Source organism: Panulirus ornatus, chromosome 21 (assembly GCF_036320965.1).
Source record: "Panulirus ornatus isolate Po-2019 chromosome 21, ASM3632096v1, whole genome shotgun sequence".
Taxonomy (NCBI): Eukaryota; Metazoa; Arthropoda; class Malacostraca; order Decapoda; family Palinuridae; genus Panulirus; species Panulirus ornatus.
The window spans coordinates 14,707,123-14,730,962 of NC_092244.1; the positions used below are offsets into that span (position 1 = coordinate 14,707,123).

At 45.3% G+C, this 23,840-nt stretch overlaps 1 protein-coding gene across 2 annotated transcripts in view; it reads right to left on the reverse strand.

Annotated features, from left to right (window-relative positions):
* LOC139756391 (uncharacterized) overlaps positions 1-23,840 on the reverse strand; it is a 437,124-nt gene that overhangs the window by 355,486 nt on the left and 57,798 nt on the right. For both annotated transcript variants that reach the window (XM_071675795.1, XM_071675793.1), the window contains exon 2: positions 1,692-1,916. The gene's annotated coding sequence lies outside the window, so the exon portion shown is untranslated. The remainder of the gene's footprint in view (positions 1-1,691; positions 1,917-23,840) is intronic.

Consider the following 23,840-nt stretch of genomic DNA (forward strand, 5'->3'; position numbering starts at 1 on the left):
GAAAACTGAAGACAAGTGACAACGTTGCCTTTGTTTTCTGTACGTCCAATGTCTTGTTCCGACGTGCTCACCTTGTCTCTTATGCTCTTCTGTGCATCCTGTTAGCCCAGCGCGTCCCTCACCATTCTAACGTCAGACTTAAGCCTCATTCCATACATCATCTCTCAACCCCGAGGACCTGTCTCTCACCCTAACCCCACTCCTCCTCACCCTCCAACACACTCCCCTACTACAACCACCTCCCTCCCTCCCTCTCCAACTCTCCTCCAGCCTTTACGGTTCCTTGTATCTAATTGCTGTGGCGGATTTCGATACAATTTGTTTAAACACTCGCCATTGTCTTTCCCCCCCAAACACTCTCCTGCCTCATCTCTTCTCCTCCCTCTCTCCTCTCCCTACCACCACCACCACCTCCCCACCTCCCTCAATCCATCCATCCATTCCCCCCTCCCTCACTCCACCGTCCAATCACCCTTTATCCCTCCCAAGAATTGTATTCGGCTCTTTTCTATTTCATTTTCTTAGGCATTAATTAATATTCTCCCCTCGGCACCTTCCGCCAAGTTTGAAGAATTGCGTGTAAAAATTCTCGGGGAGGTTTTCAATTTCCCCACATTTGGCGAACGCTTCATTACGCCACAACCTAGCCTATTGTGATCGTGTTTTTCACTCGTCTTCGTCACTTTCGGAATTGCTTCTCGAACTGTCTACTGCAACAACGCCACGAACCTTCCTCTCCTCCCCTCCCTCCTCTGCCCGTGGCTTGCTTGGGGAGGAGAGGCTCAGGGTTACTTGGTAGCGTACGCAGATGAAGGAGGAGGAGGAGGAGGAGGAGGAGGAGGAGTAAGTAATCCTACCTACGCCACTCCATCCCCAAATGCCTGAGGAAATGTACCATTTTCTTTTTTTCCTTCGGAGGCGTCGTGTAATTCCGTACAGAGAGAGAGAGAGAGAGAGAGAGAGAGAGAGAGAGAGAGAGAGAGAGAGAGAGAGAGAGAGAGAGGGCGTGGAGGAGGAGGAGGAGGAGGCTGCTGCTGCTCCTGCTTCCCCCCCACCCGCCTGCCTTCCTTCCCCACCACCTCCTTCCCCCACACACACACACCAAGATTCCCCTGACGAAGGCCGGAGGCGCCTCACGCGGGCAGAAACATGCATATTCATACAGCTTAATTAAGATTCCATCAGCCGCCTTAAGTTCAATACCTCGTGATCCGGCCCGTCACTATTATTACCGCCGCTCTCACAAACCTTAACAGAAAATGGGACTTGCCAGCTTTGCGAGGGAAACTTATTTGTTACCTTCCACGGATCGTATATATGTTTTTTTTTTTTCCCCTCCCACCCTCCCTCTCCCTTCAATACGGCGAAAAATAAGAGAGGTGGTGGTGGTGGGTGGGAGAGAGCTGTCGAGAAAGAGGGACTCATAATGAATATAACAGTCTAAAAATACGAACCACGCAGTAAGTCACGAAGATCTCTTAGCGGGTACAAAGCCAAGACGAGAGCTATATATATATATATATATATATATATATATATATATATATATACATAAGGGCACCCATTTCTACAGAGCTTGGACTTCCTATAGCGTCTCTCATGGCCAACAACAATGGGGGTGTGTATAGGATGGTGTGCGCCAGCAAGTGTATTCGCTACTTGTGTGAGAAAGTGAGGATATAATCACTTACCACGGCTGTTATCAGCGACCAAAGTCCTCCCTGGCAATATATTAGGCAGACGCCTTAAGTCTCGGGAGTTTATAGCAAAACTTGGTATAGCTGACGATAAGATACCAGTCGCCTCGTGTTCACCGTCGTTCGTATCACACACGCCACAAAAAAAATTATACGAAGATCTACGGTCGACAGAATTCCGAGGCTATATTATAATTGATCGTGGCTTGGGAGAATTTTCTGAAAAGAGACAAAGAAAAGGAAACAATATTAAAGAAAACAGATTCAAATTGAATCTTTTGAAGCAAAACAAAAAATATATAGCAAAATCTTTCATTTCATTTTTTTATTATTTCCTTCTATGATATTCGACTGATTACAAAGAACTACTAAGATTTTATGGGAACTGGAAATAAGCAATGGTAAAAGGATACGCAGAAAACGGGAAGCTTGTAACTAACTATCCAACTCTAACCACTTAAATGGAAGTGTGGAAGTTTGACGAATATTAACTCTTCAAATCTTCTTTGTTTGATCACAAGTAAAGGGAAGATTTGTGCTGAATTCTGTGGAAACTTGAAATTTTACTCAACTACTATAGGCTTCATTTGTGGAAAGATCCCATAAAAAAATCTCTTCACAATACGTCTAAATGTACGTACATTATGGTGGCACTGTGTGTGAACGTAAGTATCGGTAATTACTATTTGTGTATTGAGAGAGAGAGAGAGAGAGAGAGAGAGAGAGAGAGAGAGAGAGAGAGAGAGAGAGAGAGAGAAAAGAAAGGGAGAGTATTTCCTTTGTTATCCTTTAATTCTACTAATTCTAAGAGGAACGCATCTTTTTACGGTAATGCTAAGGCCACACCATCTCGCTTGGACCTTGCAGTGGGTCTATGTGGGTCTGTGTTGACCACACAAATGCCCTGCGTCGTTGACCGACTGACTGACGACCGATGATGATGATGATCATAACAGCCGGGATGGGACAGCCCTCGTCCCAGTCTGCAGAATAAATTCGCGATCGATTCATTTATGATTTTTGGTGCCGAACTGCTGCTCGAGGGCGAGGGATCTCATGTGGGCAAGATGTGACGGTAGCGGGGTTGGTGGAACACTAGCCTCTTCCCGAACTGCTCGTGTAGTGGATAGGGTGGAAGACCAGAAAGGGGAAGCACAGTTTGGGAAGAATGAAAGTCGTCCACATGGTATTTTTGGGAGGGCATTTTAGGTGTGTGGGAGGAGTAACTTCAATCAACAGAAAACGTAGAGACCAAAGCGGGTAGAATCTCACGATGGTGCTGATGTGTTCTTTCCAGCTTCGTTTACCGTCCAGAGTGACGCCCAGAAGCCTGGTGGACTTTCAACAACTTTGAGGAGGAGGAAGAGGAGGAGGGAGGCTGAGGTAGTAGAGTGAGGCAGTGTGTGAGGTGGTGGGGCATGACTGACTGGAAGCAACTCGCTTGGCAGTGCGGTCCAGCCATAAGGGTTTGTATGGGAGTTCCGGAGGGTGAGGTAGGTACTTGGGAGATGTGCCGTCAACATACGTAATAGTAAAGTGTGTGTGTGTCTGGACTTCGACTGTCACGAATACATGACCGAGTCTTAAAGTGCCGAGATGGAACCTTATCTTACCACAGTCCAGTGTCTTTGTTATTCATATTTGAACTCGTACACATCACATACCTACGATCAAAGTCTACAACATCTATGGAGATCTAAATAGTATTGTTACCTAAACTATCGAAACATATAATTAAGGGGTAATTACCGTATAAGAAGATAGGGTAGACTGTGTGATGAACTGATGATTCAGTACATCAAAATTCATATCAATAAATCAAAATACAATCTCCTTTATGTCCTACGTTATTATACGAAAATGTATCACGCTTACAAATATTGACAATCACAGTATTTACTGGTTAAGTGAATACATCGAATATCGCAAAGTAAAGGATCTTCTACAAGGCAATAGAGTATCTTAATATCGACTTTTCAACTTACTAAAAGTTCTAAGACCCTTCTGTAACAGCTGTTGTGACACGTGTGGGCAGGTGGGAATGTCACACATGTGGGCAGGTGGGAATGTCACACATATGGGCAGGTGGGAATGTCACACATGTGGGCAGGTGGGAATGTCACACATGTGGGCAGGTGGGAATGTCACACATGTGGGCAGGTGGGAATGTCACACATGTGGGCAGGTGGGAATGTCACACATGTGGGCAGGTGGGCATGTCACACATGTGGGCAGGTGGGAATGTCACACATGTGGGCAGGTGGGCATGTCACACATGTGGGCAGGTGGGAATGTCACACATGTGGGCAGGTGGGCATGTCACACACACAAAACCGAGACATAACGGATTGACATGAACGAACCCGCCACAAAGGACCTTCCTCCCTTTTTCGCTCTGCGATGCCCAGGAGATCGACTCCGGCTTCACGATGATGGTCAAGTCGCTCACACAGGTGTCGGAAGCAGACGGTTACATAACTATCCGAACTCTGACGTCAACTCGATCAATACCTGTGGACGGGAAGAGACACCCTTGGGGGGGCCCGGGCCCTCCGATCGTGGGACGCACTTCCCTTCCACATCACCGCCACGTCGGCACAAGACGGTACACCAGAAGGCAAGACGTCTCACGGATCAGCGTCGCCAGCTGAGGTTACTTTGCGCGGACGGACCCATGCAAACCACCCACCCCACCACACAGCATCACTGGAGTCAAACAGATGTTCGATCGTGATCAATATTGAGGTGTGTTTACAGGGGCAAGCACGACAATACCTTGTGCGACACAAGACGCAAGCTCCTAGAAACACACACACATACACACGTAGGGAACTTCATGCCCATGACAGACGACCAGAACCTCACAAACGATGGACGAATGGCTTCAGAATACATCCCAAGCACATTCTTAGACCATATGCTTGGGAGAATATTGAGTATCATCGATACAGAATACTTACTGTGGGCCATACCCATGGAAGAGTATCACATACTTAGGGTTCAATGCTACGAAAATACCCATAGCAGAGAATTGGAAGGTATTTCCGTGCATTAGATATTATAGAGCATAAAGAGGGCTGAATACCATATAAAAGGGCTGAATACCATCGGGCATTAATGATATACTGGGACATAAACTGAATACTGGACCATATATACACATACCTTATGAGAGAAGGGGGAAAAAAAACTGCTTAAAAGACTAAAGAAAATATCAATATACAATAATCTACAAAAAACAGTAACTTAAAGAAATTTTGAGACAATGTGTACACTACAGGAAAGTTATAAGTAACTTAAATAATACCATACTACTAAAAAAAAGAGCGACTTAAAAGGAATTTCCCAACATATTATTATGTACAAAACTAGAATGTTATAAGTAACTTAAGTAACTCAAATACTACCGCACGACTTTACCATATCAAATACACTTAACATCTTTGCCAACTCGTCGAGCAAGGAGAGCCTGCAATGTAGCATCCTTTTGGGGGACCAGTCAATTTACGCCAATTTACGGCTATTTTCGACGGAAAGAACACCAGACATCCACCCCTATGTACACTTCCCTGGCTCTCTCTCTCTCTCTCTCTCTCTCTCTCTCTCTCTCTCTCTCTCTCAACGGCTGGATAATGGTATCCAACTGCCGTGGAAAATCAACAACCCTCCTTCTCCACCCTCTCCCGTTGATGTCATATTTTGGTGGTGGGGGATGTCCAAATTTCGCCACTCCGGGAATATCATTATTGACTAATTAAGCCGGTGCGCTAAGTAGCTAATAGTGTCAAATTTATTATTGACCGCCTGAAATTCGAGCCAAATGGGTAGGGATTCCTGAAAAAGAGAGAGAGAGAGAGAGAGAGAGAGAGAGAGAGAGAGAGAGAGAGAGAGAGAGAGAGAGAGGAGGAGAGAAAAAAGAGAGAGAGAGAGAGACGGGAATATCAGGGCAGAGGCCAACATGCCCCCAACATGCAGGATTTAGTGCTTCGGTCCAAGATAGGGCTATGCCGCCGTGGTGGTAGTAAAGGCGGCCATGTGGCCGGGATGGTGTGCACGGGTCAGCCCTACTGCCAGAGGGAGGGAGGGATGTCATCATTGGGTCTCGCTTCGTGGCCACCATCATATAAAGGGTAGCAACTAAACCATGAACACAGGCGATACGCCAAACAGGTCATACGTTTTCTTCATCCTCTCTCTCTCTCTCTCTCTCTCTCTCTCTCTCTCTCTCTCTCTCTCTCTCTCTCTCTCTCTCACACACACACAAGCTTCCCCGACTTTTATTTTCTTCTAAAATCCGTCTTCGTCTCTTCCTATCAATCTTATCTTTCTTAATCTCTCCTTTTCTTTCAATCTTTTTTCTTTTTTTTTTACGTATTTTCCCCAGTCAATTCTTCTCTTCTCTCTCTTCCTTTTTCTCGCCTGTTATCTAATTTAGTCTCTCCTTCCTCTATTTTCCCCTATCTTCCTTTTTTTTTTCCTCACTCTCACTCTACCTCTCCTTCTCTCCCTCAGGCGATTAATATCCTTTGATTAATCAGTGAAGGAATTCAAGGACATGTTACGATTACATAATATCAGTGATTAATTCCATCACTTTTCCGACCGAACTCTTAAGATTCTTAGCATTCTCCATCTTTCCTTCTATTATCTTCCTGGCCTTCTCTTAATCACCCCATTACCAAAGAACCATCCAACAAAATCGTTCCCAAAGTTCTTCTTCAGCTTCTAATACCCTCGTCACCTCCTCCAGTTCATCCACCAGTCGAGGGAGACGTCCATGGCTTTTATCTTCAGCCATCGAAGCCAAAAAAGATTCCTCAGTCGCTCTTCCCTGTACGTTCCTTGACTGCTCATAGCGATCCATTTGCTGACTACCTCGTCACCTATCCACAACTGGCTTCCTCGGCCACCAATCACTACTAGCTACCTCGACCCATGTCACTGACTACTTCGACCCATATCACTAACTATTTCGATCCTTTCACTAACTACCTCGACCCCTTTCCTAACTACCTCGATCCCTTCTTTCGCGTGCCCTTATCATCTGTTATAGGATCACGATCACTCGAATCAGGATTCGCTTATCATTTCCATATCATGAATCTAGAGTCGATCAACGCTTGCCTACATAAAGAATACGGTTGCATTCATCAGCGATAATTTAGTTATGCCTTATCATACAGCACACACACACACACACACACACACACACACACACACACACACACAAGCATACACACACACACAGACACACACACACACACACACACACACAACTATGGAACGCACTTGTGAATCATTAATGTCTGCCTCCCCATTTTTATCATACATATTATCAACCTAATCAGCAAGCCGTAAGAAAAAAAAATATATATATAACCATACGAAGGATTTTCGTTTTGTGGCAGATCGATCGATGTTAAGACCCGCATCCGATTTTCTTCATATATATGTCGACAACACTCAACTGTCCAACGAACACTTATAGTCCGACTTGTGTCCCTAAGAACAATGAAATAGCGCAAGCACAAGCAACTAGCCTTGCATTACGCCCGTGTAAACACACGGTCGATCACAAATACAGAGGAAAGTGACACAAACAAATGAATAAATAAGTAAATAAACAATCAGAGACAGGAAAAGAAAGCCGCGTCTTATGGGTGCAAAAGGCTCTTACCGTATGTACAAAACAGGGAACCCACGAACAAGCAGACGAGTTCAGTAAACCAGCGCGGTGGGAGCGCGCCAGCAAGCTGCAGAGGCCCCACGGATGGTAAAACTATTCCTGCTACTCCCGAGGCGCCTCTGGACCAGCGTTTCATTAATTCATATTTTGTTGTGGTACTCGTCGCTCAGGAGGCAAAAATGCTTCATGTAATGTCACAGACGAGAATCCCGGACGAGGCAGTAAAGGTTGGCGCTACATAATCTGCTCCTAGCTAGATTTTAAGTTTCGTAATTGTGTGTGTGTGTGCGTACGTAAGTCGCCAAGACGATTGGTCGCTAAGATGATCCTGTCGCTAAGATGATCGGTCGCCAAGGGTGTTTGCTACCGGGAGCAGATTGTAAACAAACAATTTGACCCACTGAACGTGGCGATGTACAGGGCTCGTCGGTCCGAGACTTGTGAGAATAATAATACGACCCTAAAGCATAGCGGGACTACCCACCTCGGTATGATGGCGTAGCGAAGGGTCGTGCCCCCGTGCTCAGTACTACCCGTGCCCAAGGGTCGTACTATCGCATACCCACGGGTCGTGCCATTGTGCTCAAGGGCTAGCAAAATCGTCACTCCAAGGCCGTACCGTCGTGCTCAAAGATCGTACTATCGTTACTCAAGGGTCTTATCGTCGTGCTGAAGGGGATAAACATGAACCTCATGTTTAAAAAAATTCTCAAAAAGACGAAAAAAAAAGAAAAGCCGAAATTAAATGAATAATTACTTTTTTTTCGGTTATAAATTCATAATGCCTTATCCTGCAAAGCGTATGAACCATGCTGACAATGGTTTGAATGCAGTCCAGGAAAAACAATTTTAGATTTTATCTATAAAGAATATTACTGGGGAGGACTCAGATGAAGACTGCACCCACACACACACACACACACACACACACACACACACACACACACACGCACACAGATTTAAACCATTTTGAGCCCGCCTGAATCACCCCACTCCAAGTAAGAAATGACATTAAGCGTTACTTTCAACGCTCAACAATTATTTAACTCGTTTTTTTTTTTTTTCAGACTGTGGATTCGAACAGTATAAAAGATAACGTTGCTTGCGAGTAAATAAAAAACAAAATAATAAACCTATCTAGATTTATTCCCCACCTACGGTTTAATTCTCCATTTGGGTCGTTTTCTTTCCTCATCTATCAGGAGTGAAGTGTCCACGTGATGAATTAACCAGGTGGGTTTTTGGGAAACTGTGTCGTGTTGTTACAAGCGAGGGAGATGTTATAAGGCAAAAGGGTCACGCAGATCATATTTTACTGGTCCGGCAAAGATGAGGACATATAAAATAATGAGAATTAAAATATCTAAAAGATTAATATATATTCTTTCTTCTTCTTTCAAACTATTAGCCATTTCCCGCGTTAGCGAGGTAGCGTTAAGAACAGAGGACTGGGCCTCTGAGGGAATATCCTCACCTGGCCCCCTTCTCTGTTCCTTCTTTTGGAAAATTAAAAAAAAAGAAATGAGAGGGGAAGATTTCCAGCCCCCCCGCTCCCTCCCCTTTTACGACACGCAGGGAATACGTGGGAAGTATTCTTTCTCCCCTAGCCCCAGGGCTAAATTAATATATATATATATATATATATATATATATATATATATATATATATATATATATATATATATATATATTTATTTATTTATTTAGACACCCTCCTAACCCAGTCTTGAACTCTACTCCACTAGAGATATACAAACTCCACTTGAAATTACACTCAACCAGACATGTACGAGTTACTCTTTCTCCTCTACCTTCTGGACACCACCCATCACTCCATCATTACAAATACCATATCACAAGACCATTCAATGCCCCCCCTCGCGCAACTTCCACAGTGACGATATACTCGACTTTATTCCCCAAGTGTTTTGCGCTCATCCCACTAAGACATGCACACAACATCACCACCACCACGCTTTTAGACCTATTGTGGGCCTCGCCTGGTGGATGTTGCTGGCTTCATGAGCGACGTGGAAGCGAGACGGGAACGTAAGGAAGGTATACATATATTAAAAGAACCAAGCATTGGAAAATACAGCTTGCGCTGATGTATCAATAAGCTGTCAATGCTTATTTTCTATGCATTCCTTACTTGGCTTTTGTGTCATCAGAGATATCATCATATCACACCTAAATAATTTCTCCTCCCTTACTTCTTTTAGCTACACAGAATTCGTACTGCAGTTCACTTTCTCGTTATTGCTTTCGCTATGACTTTCGATATGCAAAACTTTGCACCCGTCGACAGTGAAATTCATCTGAAACATATAGACCCAGTTCATTGCTAATGTTTATGACAACTTGCAAAAGTTTCTCCTCATGTGCTTAGCTTCACAAACACACTCGTGAATCTTCTATCTAGATATTCACCCTGCACATCTATCGGCTCAAGTAACACAGGAAAAGAAAGAAACACTGCAATCTTCAGGGCATTAAATATGTAAGCTGCCATTAGCCCTGGCACCACTAAACCCATGCAGAGGCAATGTCTACATCATAACAAAGCCATCTAGTGTGTCATGCAAGAACTACTTGAAGAATGGAGTCCTTGAATATTCATTTAAACGAAATCTATTCAAAGAATCGTGTTATTGAATATTCACGTGAATGGATGAGGTTCACTTTGAATATGGTTTTCAAAACCATATAAAAAATAGCTTACATTTGGACGATTTGTCTGTCTAACACTTATCATTTCTTCAGCTAATAAGCCAATAACGTACGTATATATGTAGAACATCTAAATACAACCGTTATCAATCGCTGGATGAATCTCCACACCCATGTGATAAACTATGTGACTAATATTATCAGTGACTCAATGTGACTAATATTACTATGCGACTCAATGACTAATATCACTATGTGACTCAAACTATGCGACTAATATTACTATGACAGTATCATTATGTGACTCAAACTATAATATTACTATGACAGTATCATTATGCGACTCAAACTATAATATTACTACGACAGTATCATTACGTGACTCAAACTATAATATTACTATGACAGTATCATTATGTGACTCAAACTATGTGACTAATATTACTATGCGACTAATATTACTAATATAACTCAAACTATGTGACCAATATTACTGATATGACTCAAACTATATGACTCGTATTACTATGTGACAAACTTTGTGACTCGTATTACTATGTGACTCAAACTTTTTGACTCAGGTGACTCCTATCACAAGGATTTTCTGGAACCTTCGCTCGTGTCACTTGACATCTCCAAAGCACTCGAATGAGTGTGGCAGATGTCTGTTCTTTTTGAACTTAATTTCTATTAGATTATCGGCTTTTTTTTTTTCTCTCTCTCTCTCTCTCCTAATGCACAGCTTCCTGTTCAGTCGATTCAGTGCTGCAGGCGAAGATGAATCGACCTCTTCCTCTTATTCAATCAACACTAGTGTCTGTCTCTCGGGGTTCTGTCCAAATACCTTTCTTTCCCTACACGAATGCTGTTTCTTCGCTATCATTCACTCTTACGCTGAAAACTCCACGCTTACAGACTTTCAACTCCTTTTCCCCTCATTATTAACTCTACTGCTCGCTCAGTTTCTCGAACTGAACACGTCCCCACCCCAATCACTCACCTCTTAAATCAAACCTGTGCAATAGTATATGGTTAATTTCAATGGTGCTAAAACGCAACTTGTACCTACATCTGCTCCTACACGTCACTCGCTCTCCACTGTTCATTTTCAAAACACCACACACAATACATCCCTGAAATAACACAAACATGTTGGGCATAACCACAGCCTATACTCTGTCCTGAAAACTCCATATAATCAACAATGAGAGACCTGCTTTCTACAATAATCTGGGTAATCTGGGTACCTTAATAATTTCTCATCGTAAACAGCTACTTCATACTTGAAGGAAAACTCATGCAAGAACTACTTGAAGAATGGAGTCCTTGAATATTCATTTAAACGAAATCTATTCAAAGAATCGTGTTATTGAATATTCACGTGAATGGATGAGGTTCACTTTGAATATGGTTTTCAAAACCATAAAAAAAATACCCCCACTGCACATGGGGTAATTCTTCATCTACCTCTTTATGTCCCAGAATGGAATCCATATGCAGTACTGCTCATATAGATGAGGTAGCTCCTCCTCTGTCTCTCTATCTCCCAAGATGGAATCCAAAGTCTTCACTTTCATTAATCCTCCAAAGTGAGATCTATCTCCAATAATCTATGTTTTCCAAATCAATGTTGCAGTCCTCTCCCTCTTCTACAGATCTTACTGTGGCCACTCCTATCTTGAGCTGTCTGCATGTAACCCTGCCACGAAATCTTGGGATCCCGTGACTCGCTTTTGGAAGCTGCTTCCCATAGTTTTCGCTTGTAGACCAGCCACACGAAGACTGACCGTTATGCTCCATCTTTCTTCCTTCGAACATCGAAGGTGTGGAGTTCTCTTCCTCCTTCCATCATCTCCTCTTCCTATAACCTTCCTGTCTTGATGAGTTAGGTCTGTAAACACCTGCGAAGCTCTAATTAAATGCTAATTCGTTTTCTTACCCCATTTTCCTTCCCCTGAGACGGCCATGACCGAGGGATGTGGGGAGGTCGATACAAATGAGAGGAAAATGTTCCCAGGATAAATTAAGTATTTGTTCCATCTCTTTTACAGACAACCGTACAAACATGAAGAGAGACACACGCACGCATGCAAGCGCAAAACTAAACACACACACACACACACACACACACACACACACACGCACAATACACTAAAAACATGCACAAACTACTCAACAAATGCAGTATACCCACGCATACCCGTACAGAACCAAAGACATTCTCATTCACACAAGCATACACAAGCATAGTATACGGCTACAAAAAATACGTATGTATATTCTGACAATCATAAACACACGTACACATAGTATACATACTCGCACATACAAAATATCGGCATGATTTAAGAGATTTCTGGTGGTGAGGTACCACGAGTGTAAACTTCTCCCCTTCTATACTATAGAAACAAGAAATAAACAATCAGATCATTTCAAAGACAAAGACGAATACACAGACAGTATCTATACGTTCATGAGAGCACAAAAGGCAACCCACACACACACACACACACACGCTTGCATTCATTCACTCACATCCAAAACAATCGCCAAACCTCAGGCTGACACATCATGGGGAAGTTGGCCAGTAGGTTGCTACATTCCCGTCCGCCACCACGACCACACCACCGCTACCACACATCCCCACACTGAACCCTGAATTTTCACCTGCGCTTCGATCCCTATTCTCACCAGGGGGTTGGTCACATGGGGGCGCCCTGCCCCCCCATGGCCTCCCTAAGGTTGGTGGGGAGAGAGAGAGAGAGGGAGAGGAGGTCATGCACAATGCAGGGGCCGGTGCATGTCGCCCAGGAGGCGTGCATGAATCTGCTTGTGGTTATGCCAGACAGCTACAACCCCCCGGTAACTCGCCTACTATTATCGCTAATTGGTGAACTGGGGTTGGGGGGTTGCGGAGGGGGGGAGGGGGTCGGGAACGCGTAGCGAGGGGGACGGAGGCTGCATGCTGGAAAATAGATTAGATAGATCACTCTTTTTTTTTTTTTTTGGCCCCAGGTAAATTGGTCATGAGTTAATTTATTACGAAGAGGGCGAGAGCGCGTGCGCAGAGGGGAGAGAGAGAGAGAGAGAGAGAGAGAGAGAGAGAGAGAGAGAGAGAGAGAGAGAGAGAGAGAGAGAGAGAGAGAGAGAGAGAGAAATATGAGGGATAGGGGGGTAGAAGGTGGCCTCCTCCTCCTCCGGGGTGTTATTGTTAGGAGCCAGAGGACGAAGGGTTTGACCTGCCGGAGGTGAGGCTGGACGACGACGCGTCGTCGTCCAGCCTCACCACAAATGAATACTTGACGAACTTCGCGCCAGGAGGTGGGGGAAAACCTCCCACTGGTCCTCCTCGTCACCACACCTGCAGGTGCTGCTGCGGGTGATGCCTTACTGCTGTGGCTGGTGTCCTCCTACTGCTACACCTCCTCCTGCTGCAACTGTTGCTACTCTACTGCTGTTGCTGGTGTCCACCTACTGCTACACCTCCTCCTGCTGCTCTACTGCTGTTGCTGGTGTCCTCCTACTGCTACACCTCCTCCTGCTGCAGCTGCTGCTGGTGTCCTCCTACTGCTACACATCCCGCTGCTGCTCTACTGCTGTTGCTGGTGTCCTCCTACTGCTACACCTCCTGCTGCAGCTGCTACTCTACTGCTGTTGCTGGTGTCCTCCTACTGCTACACCTCCTACTGCTGCTCTACTGCTGTCGCTGGTGTCCTCCTACTGCTACACCTCCTCCTGCTGCTGCTCTACTGCTGTTGCTGGTGTCCTCCTACTGCTACACATCCTCATGCTGCAGCTGCTGCCCTACTGCTGTCGCTGGTGTCCTCCTACTGCTACACCTCCTCCTGCTGCAGCTGCTGCTACTCTACTGCTGTTGCTGGTGTCCTCCTACTGCTACACCTCCCGCTGCTGCTCTACTGCTGTTGCTGGTGTCCTCCTACTGCTACACCTCCTCCTGCTGCTCTACTGCTGTTGCTGGTGTCCTCCTACTGCTACACATCCTCATGCTGCAGCTGCTGCCCTACTGCTGTCGCTGGTGTCCTCCTACTGCTACACCTCCTCCTGCTGCAGCTGCTGCCCTACTGCTGTCGCTGGTGTCCACCTACTGCTACATATCCCGCTGCTGCTGCCCTACTGCTGTTGCTGGTGTCCTCCTACTGCTACACCTCCTCCTGCTGCAGCTGCTGCCCTACTGCTGTCGCTGGTGTCCTCCTACTGCTACACCTCCTCCTGCTGCAGCTGCTGCCCTACTGCTGTGGCTGGTGTCCTCCTACTGCTACACCTCCTCCTGCTGCTACTGCTGCTCTACTGCTGTTGCTGATGTCCTCCTACTGCTACACCTCCTCCTGCTCCTGAAGCTGCTGCCCTTCTGGTGGTGCTGCTGCTCGTGTCCTCATGGTGGTGGTGTCCTACCGCTGGTGGAGGTGCTGCTGCTGCCGGTGCCGCCCTACTGACGATACTGCTGCGAATTCTATCTTTGTTGTTGTCGATGTTAATTGTGGTTGGTAGTGGCACTGCTGGTAGAGGTGATGCTGATGACGTTATCGGTAGCAGTAATGGTAGTAGTAATGGTGATGCTGTTGTAGTTAGCCGTCTACCGAAACCCATATTCCATATTCCATAATGGAGAGACTTAACCACGTTCGTGTGTGTGTGTGTATATATATATATATATATATATATATATATATATATATATATATATATATATATATATATATGAGATCAAAAGGCAATAGATTCACGTTAAGGCTCTCTCTCTCTCTCTCTCTCTCTCTCTCTCTCTCTCTCTCTCTCTCTCTCTCTCTCTTTAGATGAGGCACGGCTTCCAGCAGTGTTCGCCTCGCTCGCCGAAGATTACTGGCACATTTCCTGCAGGATATTCGAGATGTGGAGACCCTCCCTCCCCATGAATATTCATGACTATTACAGCTAAGTGTACTCTTAAGAACCAGTCCCTCTCACCCTGACAATTAATGGATTCATTGTGATTTTTTTTGTTTTTGTTTTCATTGGGGTATGTACTCGAAGCTTTGGTTTACCTATGAAATCAACGAAGGTTATAGGTAGTAAACATGTGATTGTTTTGGACAATCACATGTTTACCAAATGGCGTCCTAGCTTCGTCTCTTCGATGTATATCAACTGACTGTTATATTTCTCTCTTGTGTCTCCCATGATGATGTGATTATTACACGAAAGTGCACTTGGGAACTTTTCGTGTTTCATTTTCCCCGTGGACTCATAGGAATATCTTGATCACGCGCAAAATTGTGATCCTTTCCAATATATATATATATATAAGCACGTACTGTGTGTATGTGCGTGTGTGTGTGTGTAAAGGCCCTGATGTGAATGTCATCTAGTAGGAAATAAAAGCTGCAGGAACCTGTGTCAATAAGGACTTGGGAGTGGACAAGGTCCAAGATCTGTGGCCAGATTCGCGTCTTGGGATATACAGTAAAGGAGACGAACTTGTCTGCTGGCAAATATCAGAAATGCATTCGGGTGTGCATGAATAAAGGATCTACTCAGCCAAGCTCTCTCCACGTCCCACACAAAGGCCAACCGAGAATATGCTTTTCATGTCTTTAGTCAGTGCGTTTAAAGAAGCACTAATATCAAATACGAAAAAAAATGGTCCACACAGGAAGGTACCAGCAACACTACTACTAGAATCAAGGGAGGTGAAGTACAGGGAGAGGCTTAAGAGGCCTTAATAACATGACTAAAATGTAAGAAAGAAGAATCTGGAGCGACTTGATCACATAAGCTCGGAAATTTCAAACCAGTTTCACGAAGTCAGTAGTGAACATTTCTTTGAATGGTGCCAAGATAAAATAACCAGAAGAAATGACATGAAATTAATCACAAGATTTGATAGAAAGGATGGAAAGAGGTATTACTATTGGATTAGTGGACGAAGGTAGCATCAGGAACAGACGAAAAATGACCTCATTTGCACATATCCAGTGTCTAACTGCCATGAAGAACGTTACGAAATCAGAGCCTTACCATGCAAAGATCCCATCCAACCAGCGCCCCATATATCACATCACTTCATTACTTTCTATCCAGTAAACGTCTCTTGTATGTTCAGGTTTCGATACTCTTCGTCACGGGTATCCAATATGTGGCCCGCCTGATATTCATGACAAAAAAAAATATCAAAAAAAGATTTTACGTACTTACCTATTACAGGTCAGTTTGTTAAATATTGGTGATCTCACTGAAAATTGATCGCTGACGAGCAGTAAGCATATAAATGTCCACTTCTGTGCAAAGCTACAGGTTTCTTCCTCACTCCCTCTACTTTCGACACAGATCCTCTTTGTCAATCTCTCTTTACTCATCCTCTCCATATGCCCAAACCATTTTATCACACCCTGATTGGCCTCCTCAGTCATACTACACTTACTAGCACACCTCTTCCTAACACTATCATTTCTTATTGTCAGTGTTTTTGCCAGCCTATTCTTGATTGAGGAAACTTGTAAGCAATACGTAATATTTCCTGGAACCCAAAATTTTCTCTATCCATTCCTTACCTCTCTTCCTTGAGCAAAACTATGCATCTCCATAAGCCATCTTTGTAGCAACCATTAATCAAGCTCAAGTTAATATGGTTCCATTTATAATTACGAGCAAATGAACTTACATTTCCTATTTCTATTATGCAGAATTCTGCGGGAAGCCTTTGACAAATGCTCGCCAAGTCCTTAGGTTCCACGAAAACCACGACTGGAAAACCCTACCTTCCATGATCAACCCGCCTCACACTACATACTTTACTTAAGCACTTCATATCCAACGCACCCAAACTCCACCCACATCTTGCGTGCAAGGGCCGGCACTCACATCTGTAAAGTGTCGACAGAACTAATGTACGGTTTCAAACACACAAATCATATCTGTCTTTAAAAACAATGACGTCTCCCTCCACACGTTTCTGCCAAGACTCTTCACCTGAACCAAAACTTCAGATTCATGCAACACCTGAACCTCTCACATGTCATACTCCATCAACATTACCCTGAACCTCACCAATCCATGACCTTAGAACCTGATACCCACCTCTTCCATCCTGATTACTCGCTTCAGTCACTGCGTGACCATCTGCTGTCATGTTCATTTCCAAGTACCTGGAGTATTCTTCTTTGTCCAGATACTCTATCCACCCATTTCAAATTACACTCAAACCATCCTGTTCCAACCCCTCCGCTGCACCTCGCAACCTTCTCTTCCTCTTCACATTTACTCTCATCTTTCTCCTTTCACACACTCTCTCCTCAAATCTAATGATAACTTTTGGAATTTCTCTTTGAACTCTGCCACCAAAGCAGTGTCATCTGCAGACAGGAACACGCTGCACGACTCCAGCATTCTCCTCCCTTACCACTGCGTCCATGAGCAGATTAAAAAGCCATGGTGACATTGCACGTCCTTGACGCAGACGGCACGCATAGACATACCCTCGTTACATAAACTTCCCACACTATTTCGGAGTCCTGACACCTTTCACTGGGAAGTGACACCAGCCACAGGGATATGACACCTGATGCAGAGCCATGACACCTTCCATAGAGACATGACACCTTTCACGCGGGGCGTGACATCTTCTACAGGGATGTGACATCCGTCAAAAAGACATGACACATTTCCTAGAGGCATGACATCTCCCACACAGGCATGACACCTTCAACCACGAAGGGGTGGGTTAGGGTGAGGTGACACTTGCCACAGGGTTTACACAACAGGGGCGTGACTCAGGGGGCGTTGCAAGGCGTGACAGAAGCCCCTGGGCCAAACAATAGACCAGTCATCACTAACAAGTGCACTAATGGACGGCCATCATTAATATCCCACGAGCGAGGGGGTGTGGACTAAGGGGAGAGATTATTATGCCCTTAAAAATTTTACCATCGGTTCGCTGTTGTCCAGCCATCATCCATGGCTTCATGTCACCGATCAAACCTAATATTTCCCTCCTCTTTTTTTTTTTTAATTCTTTTTTACCCCCCCTGGAAACAATCACCTCAGATGCAGACTGGGAGTTAACTCCAGTGATTTCTAAGATGAGAGAGATTTATATAAAGGGTCATCTGCTCTGAAGACTTTTAAGTTGGGTGAAGGTCTATGAAAATCATCTCGCAAAATGGGAGATACAGACGAGGGGGGAAAATGTCAAAGAGACATGTGGTCAGGGGTGATCAAACACTGATGAAAGAGAGTGAAGGACAATTTCAAAGCATACATACGCGCGCGCACACACACACACACACACACACAAATATATATATATATATATTTTTTTTTTTTCATACGATTCGCCATTTCCCGCGTTTGCGAGGTAGCGTTAAGAACAGAGGACTGGGCCTTAGAGGGAAAATCCTCACCTGGCCCCCTTCTCTGTTCCTTCTTTTGGAAAATTAAAAAAAAAAACGAGAGGGGAGGATTTCCAGCCACCCGCTCCCTCCCCTTTTAGTCGCCTTCTACGACACGCAGGGAATACATGGGAAGTATTCTTTCTCCCCTATCCCCAGGGATATATATATATATATATATATATATATATATATATATATATATATATATACATATGTGTGTATGTGTGTGTGTGTATGTGTGTGTGTGTGTGTGTGTGTGTATTACTTTGTACGTATTGCTAATGAAAGCGCTCCTCCTCAGTACCCGTGAGAGAGAGAGAGAGAGAGAGAGAGAGAGAGAGAGAGAGAGAGAGAGAGAGAGAGAGAGAGAGAGAGAGAGAGAGAATCAACAAAATGAACCGAAATTACACATGCACTGCTGCTGTTGAGGTGTCGACACATCTGCATGAAACGGAAGACAAAAAAAAAAAAGAAAAAACAACACACACACACACACACACACCCAGGAGGAAGCAAGTTTCAGACAGAGTCACACGATGATAAGACTAATGGAGGTGGCGTTATGATCGTGCCACTGGCTTTTCTCACTAGAGAGGGCGTGATACACGCCGTATGTTTCCAGAGGAAGCGAAATATATATATATATACTGCCAAGGACACAAGATGCAAAACAATTGGGTCACTTGTTTACCAAATGGCGTCCTAGCTACGTCTCTCTTCGTTGCAGATCAGCTGACTGTTATATTTCTCTCTTGTGTCTCCCCTGATGATGTGATTATTACACGAAAGTGCACTAGGGAACTTATCGTGTTTCATTTCCCCGTGTACTCATAGGAATATATATATATATATATATATATATATATATATATATATATATATATATATATATATATATATATATATATACTCGTCGTGCAATGTCAAGTCTATTTACATATGTCAAAATTTGAATACGTCAAGCAGTAGGTAATTTTGGATTAGAGTTATGCATGTGTACAAAGTCTTAGGATTTCTGGTCGTGATAATGTTTCTCTCAAACGTGTGTATATATATATATATATATATATATATATATATATATATATATATATATACATACACACGCGTTTCTACTGTGTACATTCATACATACGAACCTACGTGCTATAACCAGAGCCGCAAATTACCTAACGACCGGCATACGTTATACAATAAGCCCTGCCCAGCCTGACCCCCCCTTCAAAGCTCATATTTACGAGTAGGTTAACAGCATCAGCGTTACTACGGCTGCCAAAACACAGCCAGTGCCTCCTCCTCCTCCTCCTCCTCCGCCTGCTCCCATCCTCCCACCTTGAAAAAAAAAAAATAAAGAATTCCTCGAATTATCGTATTTGCCCAAGTTTTCAGTGTGGCTCTTAAGGTGGGTAGTTTTATAATGACGTCTTATCTGAACCACCCCCAGTATTCTCTCTCTCTCTGTCTCTCTCTCTCTCTCTCTCTCTCTCTCTCTATATATATATATATATATATATATATATATATATATATATATTAAACTCCGATCTCTCCTTATGTCCTTCGTCCACTGCCATCCCATCGCATTAAACAAAATAACTAAGACTTCTTCTGTTAAATAATGGAACTTCGTGGCATACGGGGAAACAAAGGCTTGAATGGGACCACTCGATCAGGAGATATTAATGGGTGATAAATGGCTGAGGGGGTAAATGGCTGAGGGGGTAAATGGCTGAGGGGGTAAATGAAATCTGAATGGGTAATGGGAGGGAAAATATAAATTGGAAATAATAATAATGATAATGAGGAGGAGGAGGAAGAGGGGGGGAAGGAGAACCTGTCAAGTCTAACAAACAATAGACTCTACAAGACAATGTTGGAAGGAAGACCCAATTCTGAGAAGGAAGGAGCAAGCACGGGTCAACAGCACCAGCAGCAGCAGCAACAGTACTAGCAGCAGCAGGGGTCAACAGCAGCAGCAGCAGAGGTCAACAGGAGCAGCAGCAGCAGGGGTCAGCAGCAGCAGGGGTCAACAGGAGCAGCAGCAGCAGGGGTCAACAGCAGCAGCAGCAGGGGTCAACAGCAGCAGCAGCAGGGGTCAACAGGAGCAGCAGCAGCAGGGGTCAACAGCAGCAGCAGCAGGGGTCAACAGGAGCAGCAGCAGCAGAGGTCAACAGCAGCAGCAGCAGCAGCAGCAGGGGTCAACAGGAGCAGCAGCAGGGGTCAACAGGAGCAGCAGCAGCAACAGGGGTCAACAGTAACACCAGCAGCAGGGGTCAACAGGAGCAGTAGCAGGGGTCAATAGTATCAGGAGCAGCAGCAGTAGGGGTCAACAACAACAGCAGCAGCAGGGGTCAAGAGGAGCAGTAGCACGGGTCAACAACAGCAGCAGCAGGGGTCAATAGTATCAGGAGCAGCAGCAGTAGGGGTCAACAGTATCAGTATCACCAGCAGGGATCAACACTATCAGCAGCAGGAGGGGTCAACAGTACTAGCAACGGAGGTCAACAGAGACGTGTTGAAAAGATGGATTACATCGAGATGCTTACCAGAAGAGAGAGGGAGGGGGGGGAAGGATGGCGGGGGTATGGGTTATGGGGGAGGGAGAGAGAGAGAGAGTGAGAGAGAGAGAGAGAGAGAGAGATGTGGGGGTTAGGGGGGAGAAACGTGGTATGGAGACATGAGGCAGGAAGAGAGAGAGAGAATGTGTGTGTGTGTGTGTGTGTGTGTGTGTGTGTGTGTGTGTGTGTGTGTGTGTGTGTGTGTGTCTGTCTGTCTGAGAGAGAGAGAGAGAGAGTGAGAGGGAACCCCCCTTGCTAATGCATCCCTCCTCTCTCTGAACTCTCCTCCTCCCCCAACTCTCGTGACATTTGCGTCGCCATAAATACCCGAGCGGATCCCCTCCCCTCAAATGAGAGGAAAAAACTGTATTTAATGCTGGCGACTAAGACAAAGCGTAGACAATAACGGAAGACGAACACTCTCATAATCCAAAGCTACGTGGCCCATCATTCCACGGTAAAAATGAAATTATGACTTCTTCTGACCTCGTTCGGTGTCACAACGGCCGATCCTGGCCTTTTATTGGCCCGACCACGGCCCTTAGGCCACCCGGGCACAGGGGTCATACTTCAACCTCCCGAGGCATGACCCCCCCGGCGTTCACCCTTACCGCCAGGGGCACCAAGGGTCATTTTTACAATAGGTGAGGGTGGTTTTTTTTTCTTTTTCTTCTTTTCCCCTCCCCTCCTCCTTCCCTCACTCGTCCTCCCTTCCCCAGGGCAGGGCGTCCCCATTGGCTGCGTAATATGATATTATGGATAGGCATATCGCGCATTCTTGAAATTGCACAACTTCGCGGTGATGATATTCTATTGGCCTCATCTTCCTTTTATTGTGACATTACATCCCGCGCCATTAATTACGAAAGCTTCTTATTGTTCTTTTAATTTGAGGCTGGCGTCCGCTAAGTAGCTAATATCTTAATATATTGCTGGGGAATCCGCTTACCCTTGTGATCAACGTCGCCAATTACTACACTGGCCTTCGATGATAATCCGTCCACCACTATCACCACCCACAACCACTATCACCACCCACTACCACCACTATCACCACCCACTACCACCACTATCACCACCACAACCCCCCCACGACTACCTGTGACACCACCTCCAGACCTTCGTCAGCAGCGTCTTCCACCAGGATGTTAAAAGCAACACGCCCTCCCTCCCTCCCACGACTACCTGTGACACCACCTCAGTCCAGACCTTCGTCAGCAGCGTCTTCCACCAGGATGTTAAAAGCAACACGCCCTCCCTCCCTCTCTCGACTACCTGTGACACCACCTCAGTCCAGACCTTCGTCAGCAGCGTCTTCCACCAGGATGTTAAAAGCAACACGCCCTCTCTCCCTCCCACGACTACCTGTGACACCACCTCAGTCCAGACCTTCGTCAGCAGCGTCTTCCACCAGGATGTTAAAAGCAACACGCCCTCTCTCCCTCCCTCTCTCTCCTGCTCGCTCCTCGACCGCATCCCGACCCGCCTCGAAGAGATGGTATAGACGCACGGAGGACTGAGCGAGTCAGCAAGGGAGGTGTGGGAAGCTGGCATGGTGGAGGACGATGATTCGGGCCCAAAAGAGGCGTCTTGGCTGAGGTGTTGGGATCAAGCAGGATTCCTGGTTCAAGGGAATTGTGATCGGTAATGCCCGGGGTTGATGTAGAGGTCCTATGCATGTGTGATGACAATGTTCCTGGGTATGTGTGTGCGTCGACCCACGTCCTCTGTGCTAGGTATGGGTCGACGTGGTTCTCGAGAAGTGTGATGAACATGGACCTCGATGTATGTATGTAAGTCGACAATATATATATATACTGGGTATGTATGTGTATGTGTGTGTGTGTGTGTGTGTGTTGACAAGGTCCTTCTTGTATGTTATTTAAGAGTGCTGTCACTAGCGTTACCAGAGGCGGCGCCCCCAGTACGTTATTCAAGAGTGCTGTCACTAGCGTTACCAGAGGCGGCGCCCCCAGTACGTTATTCAAGAGTGCTGTCACTAGCGTTACCAGAGGCGGCGCCCCCAGTACGTTATTCAAGAGTGCTGTCACTAGCGTTACCAGAGGCGGCGCCCCCAGTACTCGTAACGTCTTGACGTTACTCAGGAGAAAGAGTGACGTAACTAAGCGAGTACGTCACTAAGGCCAGCCTGGGTTAGAGAAGAGCTGGTCACACACCACAGGAGACAGCGGCACAGAACAGCTACGATCAGAGGACAGCTGATCACAGTAGATAGCACCAGAGAACAGCTGGCTGTACCAGAACTACAGCTGGCATCAGAGAATATCTAACAGTACCGGAGCTGCTCACATCAGGAAACAGCTGGTCACATCAGGGAACAGCTGACCACGCTACGGTAACTAGGGATCACTCAAACAGCTGGTCACACTACAGTAAACAGCATCAGTGAACACCCAATTGTACTACAGTACACAGCGTGACAGAACAGCTGGTCACACCACAGTACACAGCATCAGTGAACACCCAGCTGTACCACAGTACATAACGTTACAGAACAGCTGGTCACACCACAGCACACAGCATCAGTGAACACCCAGCTGTACCACAGTACATAACGTTACAGAACAGCTGGTCACACCACAGCACACAGCATCAGTGAACACCCAACTGTACTAGAGCACACAGCGTTACAGAACAGCTGGTTACACTAGAGAACAGCTGGTGATGCCAGAGCAACCAGCTGTGGGTAGATCATCCCCTAGCCGGGGTTGAGCAACACCATCAACAGAGCCATTAAGCCGGAGGTCTATAAGAAAGGCATCATTATCATCATTATCATCATTATCATCATTATCATAATTATCATTTTATTGCTATGAAG